Consider the following 18,351-nt stretch of genomic DNA (forward strand, 5'->3'; position numbering starts at 1 on the left):
GAAGGTGCTGCATTTATTAGATTAACGTTATTTTGACACAAACAGCTCACACGGGGACCCTAAGGAAGTTGATTAAATTGTATATGTGTTGGCGGCTTATCTCAATCTAGAGCATTCGTTTCTCAAGAATTTCGGCTGCATAGGAATAGTAGCAATAATTAAGCGCTAAAGAAAGTGATTTAGGATGTTCATTGAATACCGTGACGTATTACTCAGGATGTATTTCTCCGCCTCCTAGTTTAGTAAGTGCTACCAGAATGGACTGTGACCACTGCAATAAATTTCACCAACTTTTACTGTTTGTTGAAGAATGGCTGGTTAGTTGGTAAAATTAGTTGGTCTTTGGCTTCAGCTAGTTTTTGAAGTTGTTGTTTATGCAAGCAATATTTTCTCAGCGCTTCAAAGTACAAAATGATAGATCGGGATGCTTGTTTTCATCATTTTTGAAAGGATGGTCAGGTTTCTGCAGGACACCTAGACGCGTTTATTTATTTTCAGTTGATAATAATAAATTCTAAATTTTGCCTAGCTGCGTAAGTTATCTGAAGTGGCCTGGGTAATTTCGCCAAAGTAAGCATTTTTTATTTTTATGCGTACAGTTACACTTCACGCTTTCCCACCCTTTTCATGATGAAACATTGAAGGCATATCACTGAGTGGTCCTTTCCTTTCAGACCCTTCAGAGCCGGTCAAGCGCATGACTCTCCAGTACACTGATGATGACGGCACTTTCGGATGTAGCATCTTTTTCGTCTTTCCGGTAGCCAATGCCATTACCGATGGTAAGAAAAAAATGATTACATATTACAGGCAGTTGTCGACAAAAAGGGTGTGGAAGACCTACAGACGGCATCAGGTAACACGCCCATTACTGTTTAAGTGGTAGTGCAGAGTAACAATCATCATTGTACCTCTAAGTCCAAATTTATTAGGGGACTTCCATACTGAAGAGTTCACCTAATGTCTGTTTCTTGCATTGCGAAAATTTGTTTCTTGCATTGCAATCATTATTCTGGTGGCGGCGGTGGTAAATTTTATTGAAAGGTGGAAAGGGAAAGGGGAGGCGACTGAGGGATCGGGCTCAAGTAAGGCCCTGTGCCTGCTTTGCCTTCTCCGCCGAGTCCACTAGTTCAAGCTGTCAGTCGACGTCCTGGACCTGAGCCCGGCTGTCCAGCCAGTCTCGCTGCTGACCAGGGGATGAGAAAACGGGAGCGAGCTGCATTCCCACATTTTGCGTGTGAGTGCCCCTGTTTGTGAACAGAACCTACAAAGGTCGCTTTCCTTGGCCCCTGTGATTTTCTTAATGTAGTTTGGGTGTGGGTATGTGTTTGCCTGGAGTCGCCTAAACGCGACCTCTTGCGTTTTGTCGAGTTGCTTGGCCGGTGGTGGAAGCGAGCGACGCCTCAAGCAATGCCTATTGGATATTTCGTGATAAGCCTCGCAAGGTTCCTCGTGTCTCTCCTCCTCGTTCACGCCGTCCTCATGTGCGGACGAGTCTCGGCGCGCGAGATCTCGAGCCAAGCTGTGAGCCGACGCGTTGCCGGGCACAGCCACGTGAGCGGGGGTCCACAGGAGGGTTTTCAAGCCAGATAGGGGGCGCCGGGTGAGGACATGGTACGCCTGTTCGGAAATTCTAATGCGGACGAAAATGACAATAGCCTGCTTCCTATCCCTAATGACGGTATTCGCTTCCACATGCATGGCCATGGCAATCGCGGTTTCCTCCGCTTCCACCACTCGGCCAGCCCTGATTGTTATGTGTTGTATCAATCGTCCGTTGTGATCCGCAACTACAGCGGTCATGAGGTCACCGCGAGGGTGTCTCGCTGCGTCTGTGTACACCGCTCCATCTTGCGAGCCGTAGCGTCGCCAAATGAATTCACTACGAGCCTACCGGCGGCCCTGGTGGAACCCGGGGTCCATGTTGTAGGGAGACAGCTACAATAATCAACCTCCTCCGACATTCAGTATCACTGGAAACACACTGAAACCCATACGCTGTACGCTGCTAATGTTTTCACAACATAGATAGCAAAAACATAACGAAAATGTTTCCCGATTGCAGAATTTATTTATGACCGATTGCCTGTTAATATCCCGTGATCGACTCTGCATACCATAGTGCCACGAGCATTTCGCACCAAATTATCTCTTCGTCTGTCGAAGGAAGAAGTTCATCGTGGGTAGATCTTCCAATAATTATGTATGGCCTTCTACGTCTGAGGCGTATCAGTACACAGGACCAATGAAACAAACTTTTGCCTAAGAGCACGCGGAACACTTCACCCGACCTTCCGAAGATGTCTACAATAAACGGATCTAGTGAAATTGTACGTGCCGGAATGCAAAACATTGCAGTGCCACATCTTGCAATATTACGCCTTATATTTCTTGTTTTTGTGAGGAGAGCTCAAATTGATTGAACAAGATCAATTACAACCTTTTTGATCGGAAAGGCGCATGCCAAGTCCACTGTGGTTTCTCCATTCAATGAGGAGGCTAATTTGACCCCTTGCCGCATGGCGTATGACATAAGATATCCATAAAAAAACTTCTAGCACAACCAAACGTAAAAGACATTAGGAAATACCCCAGAATGTATGTCCTCTCTTGCAATGACATACTTAGTACTATGACTTTAGCACTCTAAAAATTTTTGCCCTATTTATCGATAAAGAATTGTATTGTGGCCACTGGTAACGCACTAAACAAAATTTTTGTAAATAAATAGGGTACTTATTAAACTATGTACTTGGAATGAGCGTACAAAAAATATGAGAGTGTTTATCTGCTTTTTAGTAGCCTATTTTTATATTTCGATATTTATGGTATCATATATTACACCGCATGCTGTTATGGATTTTTCCAGCGAGGCCAGTAGAGATATGTTTCCTCGCAAAAGAACACATTTTGAGGCAACACTTATTGTATGCAGAAGCGACACATTTTTGAGGCCCATTATTGTTTCAGAATAAGTAAGAAAATTAGAAGACCAGCAGTGCTCACTTTGAAGATTGCATGTCATGTTTCTGAAACTAGTAATAAAGCAGCCAATGAATCTCAGAACACAAGAGAAGTTCTCTTTTGGCTTGTGAAGAACTCATGATCGCTACGCAACACATAGAAATTACATAAAGCCAGTCTATAAATAATCTGGCATAGCTATTGGAGGTATTGATTAGTCAGTCAAGAACGAATTCATTAAGTTTTATTGAAGTGTGCTAGCTGGAACTGCAAGAAATACAATACATTGTTTATTGCAAAGTGGTAAGTTTTTCAATGGATGCGACATAATTTTTCAAGTTCAGTGCAACATAAAAGTCATTTTGCCTGTCAAAAAATACACCCAATACAAACTACACGGTATATCATAAACGATAAACTCAGATTTTGGTCATAAATATGCACTTTAGTTATCATTTGGAAAAGTGACCTCGCTATAGGCATATCAAGCTTAAGAAAGGTACGTGTCTTCTTCTCAGAAAAACAGTAATACCGTAAGTAGTCCACCAGAACTCGATATTGTCATTAACTTTTCAGTAAGCTGCGCGAGGATGGGACAAGGAAGGAAACAAACACGAGCGCAGAATATCAACACATTATTTATTTGAAAATATACAGAGACGATGCGGCGACCGAAAAGAGCAAAAAGAAACACGCACAATATTCGTGGATTGCCCCAGCGATGTTGTGTACAGCATCCCTATGCCCTGGTGTCTCTCGTATATACGACAGACGCTGGCTCGTTGTGTCAATCACCGCCTCAGAGAACATTCATACTCGCTCAGAGCCGGCCAAGAAAGCAATCTGGCTATGCACGTGTCAACATGCAGCGGTTGCAAAACGGAATTTGCGCGTAGTACTATACTGAAGACATACAAAAATCGCCTCACTCGCGAAATATTTGGCGCCCGCACAATCCACCGAAGGAGCAATTGCGTCAGCATCTCGCCAATCGATCTGACAGTTAAAGAGCTTGGCTACTTTTGTTAAAAGATAGGGGCTCGGTCCTCCACTGACCACGTGCGAAATTTCCGTCAGTATATATGTTCAGTGTACTTCTAAATGAATCATATGTTGATAGTCTGCACTCTCGTATGTTTGCTTCCTCGTCCCGTCCTTGCGCCGTTCTCCCAAAGGTTAACATGCACCAACAAGCCCAGCTAAGTATCCTTCTACAGTTTATTCTCATTTACGCTTCCAAAGATATGGTCGTAACTTTCTGTGCTTGTGCTTTCTCCCAGTGTGTCAATAAAATCGGCAAAATTCAGGGCTCACAGAAGTTAACGCCACTCCTACCATATAACGCTCCTACCATATAGTTAACGCCGCTGTCTACCATATAATTTTGGGCAGTGGCGCAGACAGAATTTTGTTTTTGGTGGAGGGCACCAACTTCGCTAAGGGTGGGGAGGAGGGAGGAGGGGCATTGGGAAGCCCACATACCAAAGCTGACTGGTTTGGATTTCATTGTACTATTTAACTAAGCCTTCAAAATGTACTAAATACTCAATAATACTACCCTTATTCTTTACTTTTGCCAAGATATAAACACCGTGAGCCCGGAAGCCTTTGCTAGAATGGGGCGGTACTGATACAAATGGAATCCAACCCCAGATGACATCAGCTAGCGAAATGCCACTTCAAAAAACATGGCATGTTTGCAGAGTACAATGCTGAAAGTGCCGAATACCAACAGCGAAATAATAAACAATGCGAAGGATCAACACTATAGAAAGCATGGCGGCTTAGGTGTCACCATAACGTTGGACCAAGAAGGCATTTTTATTGCAAGTTTGCGAATATACGGCCACTCGAGGCACTTTGGCACCATCATCGCCTTCGGCGCCACTTCGCGTCACGGTGTTGAAGGTACAAGCTCAGCTGATGCGTTGAGGTTTAGAATGTCTCCAAATGCGCGAGAGACGTGTAGTGATATTGCTAGCTAAAAGAATGAAGACGAATGAATGCACCATGGGATGCCGGATAAGTAACCTAGGAAATGCAGTAGGGAGGTTGTTTTCTTGAAAACGGCCCCAGTTCAGCCTGCTGGCCCTTTGATCTGTCTCCTCACTTTATTACGATACTGCTTCATGATTCACAAAGCTAAAAATGGTTGTCGCTATGTATGTGCAGTAACTGATCACCGTTACTCAAAAATCATAACCGACAAAGAAATTGCCGCGTGCGTTGTGCCTTCGTGAGCAGCCTGCGATATAGGCGCATTTTTAAACCCATCGTTCATCGAGACATCAAAAATGTTCTTCGTCACTTCGCCAAAAAAATGTTCTAATCTAAAGAGTTTTAAAATGACCCTTTGGAAATATTTCGCTGTGCGTTAACTTGAACCATTCACATATATTGCGGAAAACTCAATAACAATTAAATTGGTCATCGGCACGAGAGGGTGCAAATTCTGACGTCGACGGGATATTGTGGAAGGAGAAGGCTTAAGCAACCACTGTATACAGCTTTATAAGTAGATTTATCTAAAAACTTCTATTTGAATTGGGAAGCGACGAGGATTTTATTTGAGATGGAATCAGCGCAAGAAAAGTGATTTCTCCAGACGATTGACGCAAGGGGCTCTTTATTACCACTGTTGTTTATGATCTACATAGGAAAATTCAAAGGACCGTTTGTTGGACTGATTGGCCTAACGTTGTAAATTTCAAGTACAGCGGAAAAAATACGGATACACATACCGACTTACCTGACGCTGCTGAACCCCCAAGTACCTACGGCTTTTCATGGCGACACATTTGAAGATGTGGAAGACTGGCTGACGGAGTTAGAGCGCGTGGCTGCGTTTAACGAGTGGGACAACAACGCCAAACTCAGGAACGTCTACTTTAGCCTACAGGATGGTGCTCCCAAGTGGTTTATGAACCACGAAAGTTCCATGTCATCCAGGCGTGAGTTCCAGCGCAAGCTATTGGAGACTTACTCTAGCCCCGATCGCCGGGAAAAAGCGGAGCGAGGCCTTCAGGCACGCGTTCAACAGCCCAACGAGAGCGTCATAATGTACGTGGATGACATGACGTGTCTCTTTCAGCCTACTGGTCCGAGCGTGTCGGAAGAGAAGAAGGGGCGTTATCTGATGAGAGTCTTAAAGGAGCTGTTATTTTGCGGTCTTGTTCGGAATACACCCAAGACTGTTGCGGAATTCCTCACCGAAGCCACCGCAATGGATAAGACGTTTCAGCAACGGTCGAACATGCACAACCAACAAGCAAATGCCGCCTGCACTCCGGATACGCCGGTATGCTTCGGGTGCGACGTCGCCTTGCTTTGCGAGTTGATTCGCTCAGTGGTTCGCGACGAGCTGCAGAAGCACCACGGTACGTGGCCAGCTCCAGTCAGCTCCCTCGCCAGCGTCGTATTCAACGAAGTACAGCAGGTACTGCAGGCATCTCTTTCCAGCAGTGAAGAACCACCTTTGGCAAGTGAGTCCCGGCGCAAGACTTAAGCAGAAACATTACTGAGCCCCGGCCAAGCTTCCGTACCTACTTATGTTGCATCGTCAGTCGCGTTGCAATCGGCGCAAGCCGCTCCGACAACTCCGCTACCGTACTTCGACGACATCCGAACACACGCGAGGAAAGCGGAGGTTTGGCGCGCACCCAATCGACGACCGCTGTGCTACCACTGCGGCGAAGCTGGTCATCTGTATGTGGAGTGCCCCTACCGATAACTCGGAGTGCGGAGTTTTTCTATCGATTCGCCTCCACCTAGGCTCGGCCAAAGGCCTCCCGACGTTTTAGAATTCCTGGAACAGCAGCACAGGCCGGGCACATCGCAGCGGCAGTCACATTCACCCTCACCACGTAGATAATTCTCTGCTCTTGATACCACCTCGAGGACGACGCAAGGGAGATCACCAAGTCGACGACGGAAAAACTGACGTCAGCGACCTTCCGAGGCGGGGCCGCTGATACTCGATGCGCTCAAGTCCTCTTATCGTGCCGACCGCAGAACAACGAAAACACGATGACGCCAGAGCCAGTTTCCACAAACAAGATTTCACTGGACATACCTGTGTTTATCGACGGCAGAAAAATGAGTGCACTCGTAGATACCGGCGCCTGTTACTGTGTTCTTAGTGGCAAACTGGAGAGCGTTCTGAAAAAAGTTTCGTTGCCCTGGAATTGTGCACCAGTTTGTACGGCAGGTGGCCACGTCGTCACACCAATTGGCTCATGCAAGACCAGAGTAGAAATTCGCAGTGCTGCTTTTCGCTCCACTTGTCTTGTTCTACGCGAGTGTTCCCGCGATTTAAGTCTTGGGATGGACTTTCTCCGGGAATATGCCACCATTATTGACATCCGCGAGTGCTGCATCACTTTCTCGACACAAAAGGCAACAACACAGACCGACGCCATTGGACACAGATTCGCACTTCGCTTTTCGGACGACAGCATCATGATACCGCTGCGTGCGAGTGTTATGGTTCCGATCAAGTCCGACGAGCTACAAGACGGTGCAGCCATTATAGAAGGCAACATTTCTATGTTGCTGACCCAAGGTATTTGTGTAGCGTGAAGCCTTGTGGAACTTCGTGATAGCCAGACAGCGGTCCTCGTTACCAATTTTACCTTTGAGCCCCGGCACAATTTTCGTGGCACTGCCGTCGCCTATGCCGGACCATCAACGGACATCGTCGAGTGCTTTGCCTCTGAAGTGGACACTGACGACAGTTCGCTCAGAGACATCGATGTAAACTCCGAGCTTACGGACGACCAAAGAGCTCACTGCAGGAACTCTTAAACAAATTCCGTGCGTGCTTCGCTGAGTCTACTAAGGTGGGCCAAACGCCAATCACGGAGCACCGAATAACGACATCCGCCGACGCACGCCCCACCAAACAAAATTCTTATCGTGTCTCGCCCAGAGAACGTAAGACAATTCAAGCCCAAGTCAATGAGATGCTAGATGATGGTGCCATTCAGTCTTCGCACAGTTCGTGGTCCTCCGCGGTCAATCTGGTCAAGAAAAAGACGGAACGCTCCGTTTCTGTGTTGATTATCGCGGCCTCAGCGATGTTACCAAGAAAGACGTCTAGCCACTACCACGTATCGATGACTCTTTAGACAAGTTGCGGCGAGCTAATTAGTTTTCGTCTCTTGATGTAAAGAGCAGGTTACTGGCAAATTGAGGTAGCTGAACAAGAACGCGAAAAAACTGCTTTCGTCACTCCAAATAGCCTTTACGAATTCAGAGTACTTCCTTTCGGTCTCTGTTCGGCACCAGCAACTTTCAAGCGAATGATGGACACCGTTCTCGCTGGTCTTAAGTGGCAAAGCTGCCTCGCCTACCTCGACGACGTCGTTGTTTTTTCGACGACATTTGACGGCCACCTGAAGCGACTGCGGCAAGTTCTCGAAGCCATCCGATCAGCTAACCTCACCCTTAAGCCTCAGAATTGTCATTTCGGCTACAAGGAGCTGATGTTTCTGGGACACGTGGTCAGCGCGGAAAACGTTAGCCCCGATCCCGCGAAAACTGCTTCTGTAGTCACGTTTCCAACACCGACCGACAAGAAAGGTGTCCGATGCTTCCTGGGCCTTTGCGCATACTACGGGCCTTTCATCGAAAAATTTTCGAAGATAGCGGAGCCGCTGACTTGCCTCACGAAGCACGATGTATCGCTCGTCTGGGCCTCAAAGCAAGAGACCGCTTTCCCCGAGCTGCGACAGCGCTTGGCGTCAGCACCAGTTTTGGCCCACTTTGACGAAGAAGCGGACACGGAAGTTCATACAGACGCCAGTAACGTTGGTCTTGGTGCGGTGCTCGTACAATGGCAGAAAGGTATTGAAAGAGTGATAGCCTACGCAAGTCGCACACTATCGCGTGCAGAGACCAACTACACCACCACGGAGAAAGGGCGCTGGCCAAATTTCTACCTTATTTCTACGGCCACCTATTCAAATTTTTACCGATCATCACTCGTTATGTTGGCTTACAAATCTGCGGGACCCTTCTGGACGACTGGCACGGTAGAGTCTACGTTTGCAGGAGTACAACGTGACCATCGTGTACAAGTCGTGCCGCATACACGAAGACGCTGACGCACTTTCGCGCGCCCCTATCGACACTACCGACCAAGACATTGAGGACGACGGCGTTTTCCTTGGGGCCGTAAGTGTTACTGATTTGTCCACACGGCAGTGCGCAGATGACGCACTACGGTCTATATTTGAAAATCTGGAAGGACGAAACCCATCAATACCCCGGCATATCGCTCAAGAATTGTCTTCTTTTTGTTTACGGCATTGCGTCTTGTATAATAACTACGCTGCCACCAACAAGACCTACCTTTTTGTCGTGCCAGTAGACCTCCATGCCGAAGTTTTGTTCGCCTGTCATGACGAGCCTCCGTCTGGCCATTTGGGTTTTACGCGAACGCTTGATAGGGAGCGCAAATCCTACTACTGGCTGAAACTTGCCGAGTGTGTAAAACGGTACGTCCAAGCCAGCTGTGAATGCCAGCGCTAAAAGTCGCCAGCTTTGTAGCCTGCGGGATCGCTGAATCCAATTGACCCACGTGGCAAACCATTCGACCAGGTCGGCATGGATTTTTTGGGCCCATTTCCACTGTCATCTGGCAACAGGTGGATAATCGTCGCCACGGACTAACGCGGTATGCTGAGACAAAGGCGTTACCTCGAGGTACAGCTTCCGAGGTTGCCCAGTTTTTCATACAGAGCATCGTCCTACGGGATGGCGCCCCATCGCACGTCATCAGAAACCGAGTCAAAGATTTTACAGCACAGCTCATTGAAGACGTCTTTAGACTCAGCTGCACGACCTATTGAAGGATAACTGCCTATCATCCGCACACAAACGGCTTGACCGAACGACTGAACAAAGCGCTGACTGACATGCTGTCTATCTACGTAAGACGTACAGCACAAGACGTGGGACTGTATATTCCCTTAAGCAACGTTTGCCTATAACACTGCTACGCAAGAAACAACACGCTTCACGCCGTTTTACCTAGTTTACGGCCGTGAAGTGCAGACTAAGTTAGAAGCAATGCTGCCTTGCGACAACATCGATCATCTCGACCTCGCCCAAGATGCCGAACTTTTAGTGCAACGCGCGGAAGAAGCCCGTCAGCTTGCCCGAGTGCACATAAAGAAACAACAGATCATCGATGCGCACTGCTACAATCTCCGCCATCGACAAGTCGAGTTCCAACCTGGTGATGAAGTTTTGGTTTGGACTCTCGTGCGCCGAAAAGGTCTATCCGAGAAGCTTTTGAGTCGCTACTTCGGACCTTACAGAGTGTTGCAGTGAATTAGTGACGTGAATCCCGAAGTCCTTCCTGACGGAAGCCAGCCTCCCCGACGTCGACAACCGCAATCTGAGATTGCGCACGTTGTGCGGTTGAAGCCGTACTATAACCCCAGACCAGGACGAATTTTTCTTTAACTGCGAGGCTTTTCTTTCGAGGAACCCGCATGGGTTTTCTTTGTAGCAATTGCTACGAACGGGTGGATGTCTGATTTTCCCTTCATTAGCCCCTAATATTCGGCGTTTTCAGCCACTTAGGCTAGTTTTTGTTGTTGCTTGTCTCTCAGTGCCTTGTGACTATATCGCACACCACAGTGATTGTGACTATAGCCTATGCATTCGTCCTAGGCCATCTGGGCGCTCTCACGTCAAGGCTATGTATGTTTTCCTTCTTTTTTCTTGAAGAGGGGGTAATGGCCACATGGTGTGGCACAGCAAGCGGACTGAAGAAAAGGAGAACGAGGTGCGTCTCGGCATCGCGCGTCGCCGCTTACATTTTGTGAAGTTCGAACGCCTGGATCTTCATTCAGTGTGTATACTACAGCAGCGTATAAGCGACAATATATCTGGACATAACGGTGATAAATTAGGATTAAAATTTAGCGTTAATAATTTATGTCCTATGGTATTCAAGGAGAACAATGAACAGAGAGCCTCATTTCAGGGCCAGCGAATAACTCGGGTCAAAGAAAGTAAAAACCTTGGTGCATGGATGAACGAAGGCAATCGATTTTTCAAAACACAGAAAAATATTCATAACAAACGGAAGAGAAATGCAACCATAATGAAACACAGGGCGCTATGGGGATACAATAAGTACGACGTGCACCGTCGTATATGGAAAGACTTAATAATGCCAGGACTTACTTTGGAAATGCAGTTCTTTGCTTGAAGTCAGAGGTACAATCGGGAATCCATGATAACCAAAGTCAATGGGACGCCTCGCATTGGACACTTACGGGAAGACTACAAATGAAGATGTACGTGGTTATATAGGCTGTACAAGTTTTTAAGCGAGGGAAAGCTACAATAAAGTTAATTTCGAAGAAGGTCTGAGGAATATGAAAATAAATTGGTTACAGGAGAGTTGAAGTACTTTTACCGGACAAATATTGACTCACATTGGAGGAAAAGAACTAGGAAGATTACCTGTAAGTATTCACATACTTACAGGTAAGCTTTCTAGTTCTTTCCTAGTGTTGCCCTGATGCTATACTAAGCATCAGGGCAACACGCAATGTCAAACGCAAAGTAAAAGATGCTGAGACAATATCCTGGGTGGCGGCAATGGGAATTACACAGACTGAGTAACTACTTAATAGGTAAAAATCAGGAATGAGACACTACGATTACTAAAAGGAGAGCTCTTCATATGTCGTAGCGAGATCAGGATGCTTTGAAACATGCACTTATAAAGTGAGATGCTGCAAGCAAGAAGAAGTATGTGCTACTTGTGGTAAAGCTGTGAAAGCGATGGAACATGTTTTAGTAGAGTGAAAGCTATACAACTGTAGGATGTGGCTCCACGGGCCTCGTTGAAGCCCTTGGAATTGGCGATAGCAGGGTAAAGTAAAGCGTTAGGGATCAGTAAAATACAATTGGAGGTTTGGTGGATGTAAAATAGAAAGATCACAAACAGCGCTGCCGTACAAAAGCAATGTTCCCAATAATCGTTCAGAGCGCTTGATGTCGGCAATTTTTTTCTATGTTTAAGAAATTACAAGTAAGATATCAGGCACAATAAGAAAAAGAGCATTGTGGCGCAGCCTAGCATCCCCGTTTCGAAGAGGCCGCTCATAGCATCCACCCATCCATCTAAATGACTCGTCTTGCGCAGCTAGCAGGTTAACAAAATACTTGAACAGGGTCTTCCTCCTGCAGAAAGTATGGAGCAATTCCTTGTGCTTTAAAACCAAAAGGAAAAAGAAAAGATATGCTTAGTTTATAATGTACCTACTTTCGAGTTCGAGAGGCAGGAAAGAGTAAACTTAGCTATGGTCGACACAATGCCCTCTTTTTTACTCTGCGCAGTGGTGGCCTGGAATACGCACTTGTTCCTTAGTGCAAAAATGATTATGTACTTAATCCCTTTCCCTTTTCAGCTGCAAAATTAGGCAGTGCAAATGTTTGAAACCAGAGCTACCGCATTACCTGTTTTTCAAATAGCGGCTTCACGGCCAGCATCTGTGCAGCGATCGGACCTCGCGACGCCTCTTGCCTGGGTACATACTTCGAGCGTGTGAAAAAAATCATTGTTAATATAGTTGAATGATGGTCGTCTTTTGAATAAGCCTTCATAGAGGCTGCCCAAGAACAATTTCTGGAATTTGCATTAACAAGGGCGTAGCACGCAGATCGCTCAGATGAAGCATATTTTCGCATACGTAATACGTTTTAAGCATGAAATGCTCCTAGCTCCCGTTTTCGGCGACCTTCAAGAGACCTTGAGCAAAAATCCGGAGCCGTTCACCGGGCAGTCGAGACGACAACGGAGCCAAAACTAAACGAGAACATCCGGGCATTCTTGCAAGAAAACGAGATCTTTTGGGGACCTAGTCAGAACTTCAGGCAATGCGGTCTGCTGCTCCCAACCCTTTGTAAAGGACCACATTACATATGCTCGCTATTCCTTAGGCAAGTTACAAAAATATTTCTTCCAATTTCTTACTAATCTTTCTTCACAATAATAATCAAGCTGCAACTAGTGCGCTGGACTTTATTTTGTCATTTCCAATAGGGACGCTCAAAAAGCAGGTACAGGGCAACGTACACTTGAGTGTAAACTTTTGGCGCTAACACAGGGGTTGTCTGTCCCCTTTCCGACGCCGGCTGTCCGTGAGTTCTCCGGCGCTGGCTTTGCGCTGCCTCAAGTGACGGCGCGACGCTGCGTGATGAGGTCGGCAGCTTCCGGCACGCCGCAGATGGTTGTTTGACCGAGACGAGACATGCAACGAGGTTCAGTTCAAAACAGCTTCATTTCGGCTCTTCAAGCTTTTAGGCTCGCGTCACGTTGTGGCCACATACGATTCTGCATCGTTTTTTTTTAATGAGGTCACCTTAACGCGTGCTTAAGGCGAGCAATGCAGCCCAATGAAAGGAGAGGTAGGAAGCGCTTTCGATAACCCGATCGCTTAGCGAGTTATACGCCAAAGCAGAATATTCCTCATCTGTGCCGACAACGTCAGGATTATGCGGCCGTTGACGAAGGTGAAAATACCGCCAAGGATCGTGGCCGTCTACCAAAGGTCGCACATTTGCAGCCGACCACTGCGACAAGAAGAAAAAGTAGCGACATACGCTGAGCACACTGCACTCCTGGAAGAACGAAAGCAGGTGACGCAATTGTTCCCTGTCACTATTTGTGACAGGGAACCATTGTTTTTCCTCTGGACCAGCGCACAGTATGGTTTGGTGCGGTAGTAGGGTGAGGTGTGCTGTTGCGAACATGTACTATACCCGTTTTAAGATTGTGGCTAGTATAATCTGCAAACAATCTGCTTTGTCGGTAGCCATTTTATGCTTACATCTACTCTCGATTACGGGAGAGCCAAAACATTCTATGTTAAGGTTTATTTTGAACGCTTCGTCTGTTATTGAGGTGAATGTGAATTACCAAACTTCGAATATGAATCAACTCTTTTTTGCTGCTGAACTCGTATATAATTTTAAATTTCAATGCTTGAAGCTCTTCACAAATAGGTCGCTACAATAAGAAAATTTTCAAGATTGCCGCACCCAACAAAGATGTGTGAATCACAAAATCACCAAAAAACACGCAAATTCAACGCATTGTTCGAATCTAAATGACGCGAAGCTTGTTAGCGACAGCAAGGTAGCACCAGTAATGGATGACACAAGGCCAGTGTCGTCGCCTGGAGCGGTTGGTGGTTGGCGTAGCGAGAATAACAGCTGCCGAGCGAAGAATATTAATAAGAGGTGTAGGTACGGTAAAGTGGACACATATCTAAATATACGTAGTGCTTTATACGCATTTGGTCACAGTTGTACACCTATTTGGGGAAATAGGCCAAGAATAGACACCAGCCCAGGAGGAGCTGGTTCGTACTATTAGGTGGCTACTATAATCTGCCAGAAAAAAGCATCACGCTGTCTATACTCACAACTTACCTATTTGCCCTTGTCGCAAAAACGGCAGCCACTCACGAGCTGCTTGCGGCACAATTGGTTGCAGCTCGACCACGTCCCGCTTGTCTGCGATATAAATAGGCGATTCGTACCGTCATGTGAATCAGCGGGTTCAACACACTGTCATGTGGGACTGCCTGACTCATATTATGATGAGAATGTTTTCCTTCCCTTCATTCACCTAGTGAGATATGCGCAGTGCACGCATCCGGCGTCCCAAATTTTCTATTCTGGCGCATAGTCTGTGACTCGAGCTGTTGCGTACATGGCGAGACAACGGCTTCCAGAAAGCAGCCCACACTCACGAATAGACGGCAGAGAGAAATAAAGTATGCTTTTATAACGAGTGGCAGAAGACTACGCGGAGCACGTCATACCAAATTCGTGATTGTTCAAAAAGATTCTGGAGTGGTAGAGCTGCGGTTGCTGTGAAAAGTCTTAAGATCGTGGACAACGGCTGAGAGTGGCTTACTTTATTCAGTATTTCGAGTCATTCACTTTTAGAAACCCCGCCTTTGTGGAGCCTGTGAAACCCCGCCTTTGTTTTCCTGATTTAGGTGTAACAACTGACTATCTGGATAACATATTGCATTCCTTCAATACGATGGGCGCTAGCCTACACTTTGCCTACCGAACAAACTGAGAACTTTGCGCGGGTGAGGTGACGTGCGGTTCTTGCGTTTTATTACTGCCGCTGTTGTAGTGCACCAGCTATTATCATGTCTCTGTTGCGATGCAATTTCCGACCCCTCATTTGACAATAAATTTGCTTTTGAACTGCATTGCGGGGATCAACTCATGTAAACAAGCTTGCTTTTTTATTCATCGAGATAATTTTTCGCAATGTCCCTATTTTTCTTTGTTTCCTATAAAATGATTCGCTATTCGATTCGCATTAATATAGAACATTAGTGTCGAATCGATGAGGAAAATCTTCCACTCAAAGGAACATCTTTTAATTTGCAATAACCCTATAAAATGTTTGCATATTTAAGGATACACAAACATGTCCACTCAAGCATTGTTTAGGCATACCGGGCAGCAAAGACTACCGATTTAGTGTTAATAGTCGAAAGAGTTATTCCACATACATCACGACACAATTCACAGAGTCAGGACGTTGGTTCATTTGAAAGCTTTAACGAAACTGCTCTGTGGTCTACTGTCTTTCAGAAATGGGAACCTGCGAAATGTATGTAAGAGAAAGCAGGGTACAAAAGGGACCTTCAAATAGCTGCCAGACCTTCTTCAAACAACGTTGCAATTCAACGAAGATATATCAGCCGTACAGCGCCTCATGTAAGACGACAGAAGACAACGTTAACGGTGATGATAAAGACGAAACAGAAGGCTCTTCGTAATGAGCTCCGCAAGCTGTTCTTTTGCTTCCTATGCTTCATTTTTCCAGCAAATTTATGCGAATAAAACATGTTACTGTTGGTATGGTGGCAATAAAATGTATTCTTATTAAGAAAAGCGGTCATCGGGAAAGGAAATTTGAGGATAGTAAACATGTTTTATATCATGTTAAACACAAGCATTGGAGCATAAAAATATACATAAACAACAGCGGAAATTTCTCTCTTCTTTTATGTTGTCTCCTTTGCCGGTGGTCCTGTTTCTGGACTCTTGTTAACCTCTAACACCATTGCAGTTGCTAGATGGGTAGCTTGGATTCCGCTTGTCAATGAATAGTAAATAAAACCTAGTTCAGAGATTGCGTTGGCACAGTTCTACTTATTATCCTAAGTGGATGTGCTCATTCAAAGCCAACCGGCCTACAAATGCATTGTATACTTATACTGCGGCGTTTCAATGCTACCATAGACGTAAATAAACGATCAATATAGGCAGCAACCACCACCCTAATTCTGGATAAACAGCTTGTCAGTCTCGTAATATAGCGTTGCTTTTGCCGTCCCGTGATCATATATCTTGTTTCATCGGTGTGCGATACTTCAAAGCTGCTCGTACTTGTCGCGTAATTCTCTGAACTCCTGCTCGAAGATGTCCATCCAACCCGGACTCACAAGCGCCTCTTACTATCGATACTCCTGTTAACCCTTTCAATCACCGCCTGCTAGCGTTAGCCCCGAGTTTACCTCACCGAAATTTCACTAAACAAGGAGCCATTCTTCTCACACCAAGGCAGCCCCCACCAACCCTTCTCACGCGACTCATCTGCTCATGTATGCTGTCCATGGTGACATCATTGTGGACTTCGGTGGCTGGATTGAACGATACTACTAGCCTGCCAAGAGTAAATGAATGAAAACGACACTAAAAACTCTCAAAGGTCTATTTCATTTTAGGAGACAGCTCTTCACTTAGCACAAGAACCAGGTGGCCACTTTGCTTTTCTGGTATGACTTTCTACGTCAACTTCTCTGTATCTTCGCGCGGAGCAATCGCCCCCATTCCACGCAGCAACGCATTGCGTCGCGCCGTCAAAAACCTGCTGAGAGTTTCACCATGACATAGTTTGTGGATAAGATGGGCTCCTGTTTTGCCGAGCCTACCCCAAGGTAACGGATGCCAATGAGCTTCCACATAGGATGCAAAGCGCCAAGGAACAGCTGCTTGCCGGCTTTCTGTGCAATCCGCCGCAAACTGCCCTGTATTGCATCAAAGAGGCTATTGTGACTAAGCGTGTGCCGCCCATGCAACCGCCAATACCAAGCCTCGATCACTGCCTCTGCATGACCGCCAACAGCTACAATTGCTTGTGTGAGCTGATCCGCGATGCCATCGTTTCATGCAGATTGCCAACTTGACGGTAACTCAGGAAAAACATCTGGAGGCAGGTATTGAACGTTGACGAGCCAAAAAGGAGGCCACCATTTTCTTTGCGCGATTCTAATCAAACCAAATCAGGTTTATTTAGCTTCAATACAGCGGTAACAGCAGCGCAGAAAAGCTGCTAAACTTAATTGCTTAATGAGGCGGCCACTCCCATAACGTGCATCTTGGAACAACAAGTACAAAAATACAAAAGGATGGTTAAGTAAGCACTACTTCACTGCAGTAATAATGAAGCTAGACGTAAATAAGGATAATTACCCGTAAATACAGATGCAAGCTAAAAGAACGCGAACTTGCACGCGTGTAGTGGTAAATTATGTAGACAAAGCATAATTCTCTACATGGAAAGCGTGGGTAGACACAAAGTGGTCACTCGCAGTTTTTACCAGAGTTTTGTACAAGTATGCCAGGTAAGTTTCTCTAGCAAGTAAACGAAGATTTGCGCCACAATGACACATAAGCACGTTCAGCAGGGTAGACAACGTAAACCGGATCGTGGTTTTCCTATAGTTGGTATTTCAACAAATAACATACGATTTTAAGGACGGTCAATATTTCGTGGAAGCACAGTGGGAAAACTATTTTCACAATGTATTTGCAAGGATAGCAAGTACTGGACAACGTGAAAGCCCGCCAATATGAAGGAAGGCACATTGTCGCAATCAGATCAGGAAGTCGCCGCTTACAGGTACGCGCCACTAAATCCAAGGATCGACATCATCTTCTTCTAGTAGCACTTATAAATATATTGTTACGCTTTATCTAAGCTACGCTAACTATGTTGTTGTGCTATTACTCTTCGTCTTACTAAATTTCTAAGAGCGAGTAATTCTAAGTTTCAAGAGCGGCAACAAGCTTTGCGATATTTTTCAACCAGCGAACATGTCTGAGAAAAAAAGTTCGGCAGCTGGTTACACTCCTGTAGCCCGTGAAGGTGAAAGCCTGCTGCACATTTGGTAATGTGCCGTCTAGCATCGTCGCCATGCTGCTTTCGCAGTTCGGCTTCTTCGACTCGTTTTCGACGCTTGCTGCGGCATCGCGCGCTCGCATATTGAGTCACGCTCGCGCCAACGATGTTCCTATTCGACTCTATATTGTATCCTCTCT

This window comes from Dermacentor andersoni, chromosome 10, assembly GCF_023375885.2.
Source record: "Dermacentor andersoni chromosome 10, qqDerAnde1_hic_scaffold, whole genome shotgun sequence".
Classification (NCBI taxonomy): Eukaryota; Metazoa; Arthropoda; class Arachnida; order Ixodida; family Ixodidae; genus Dermacentor; species Dermacentor andersoni.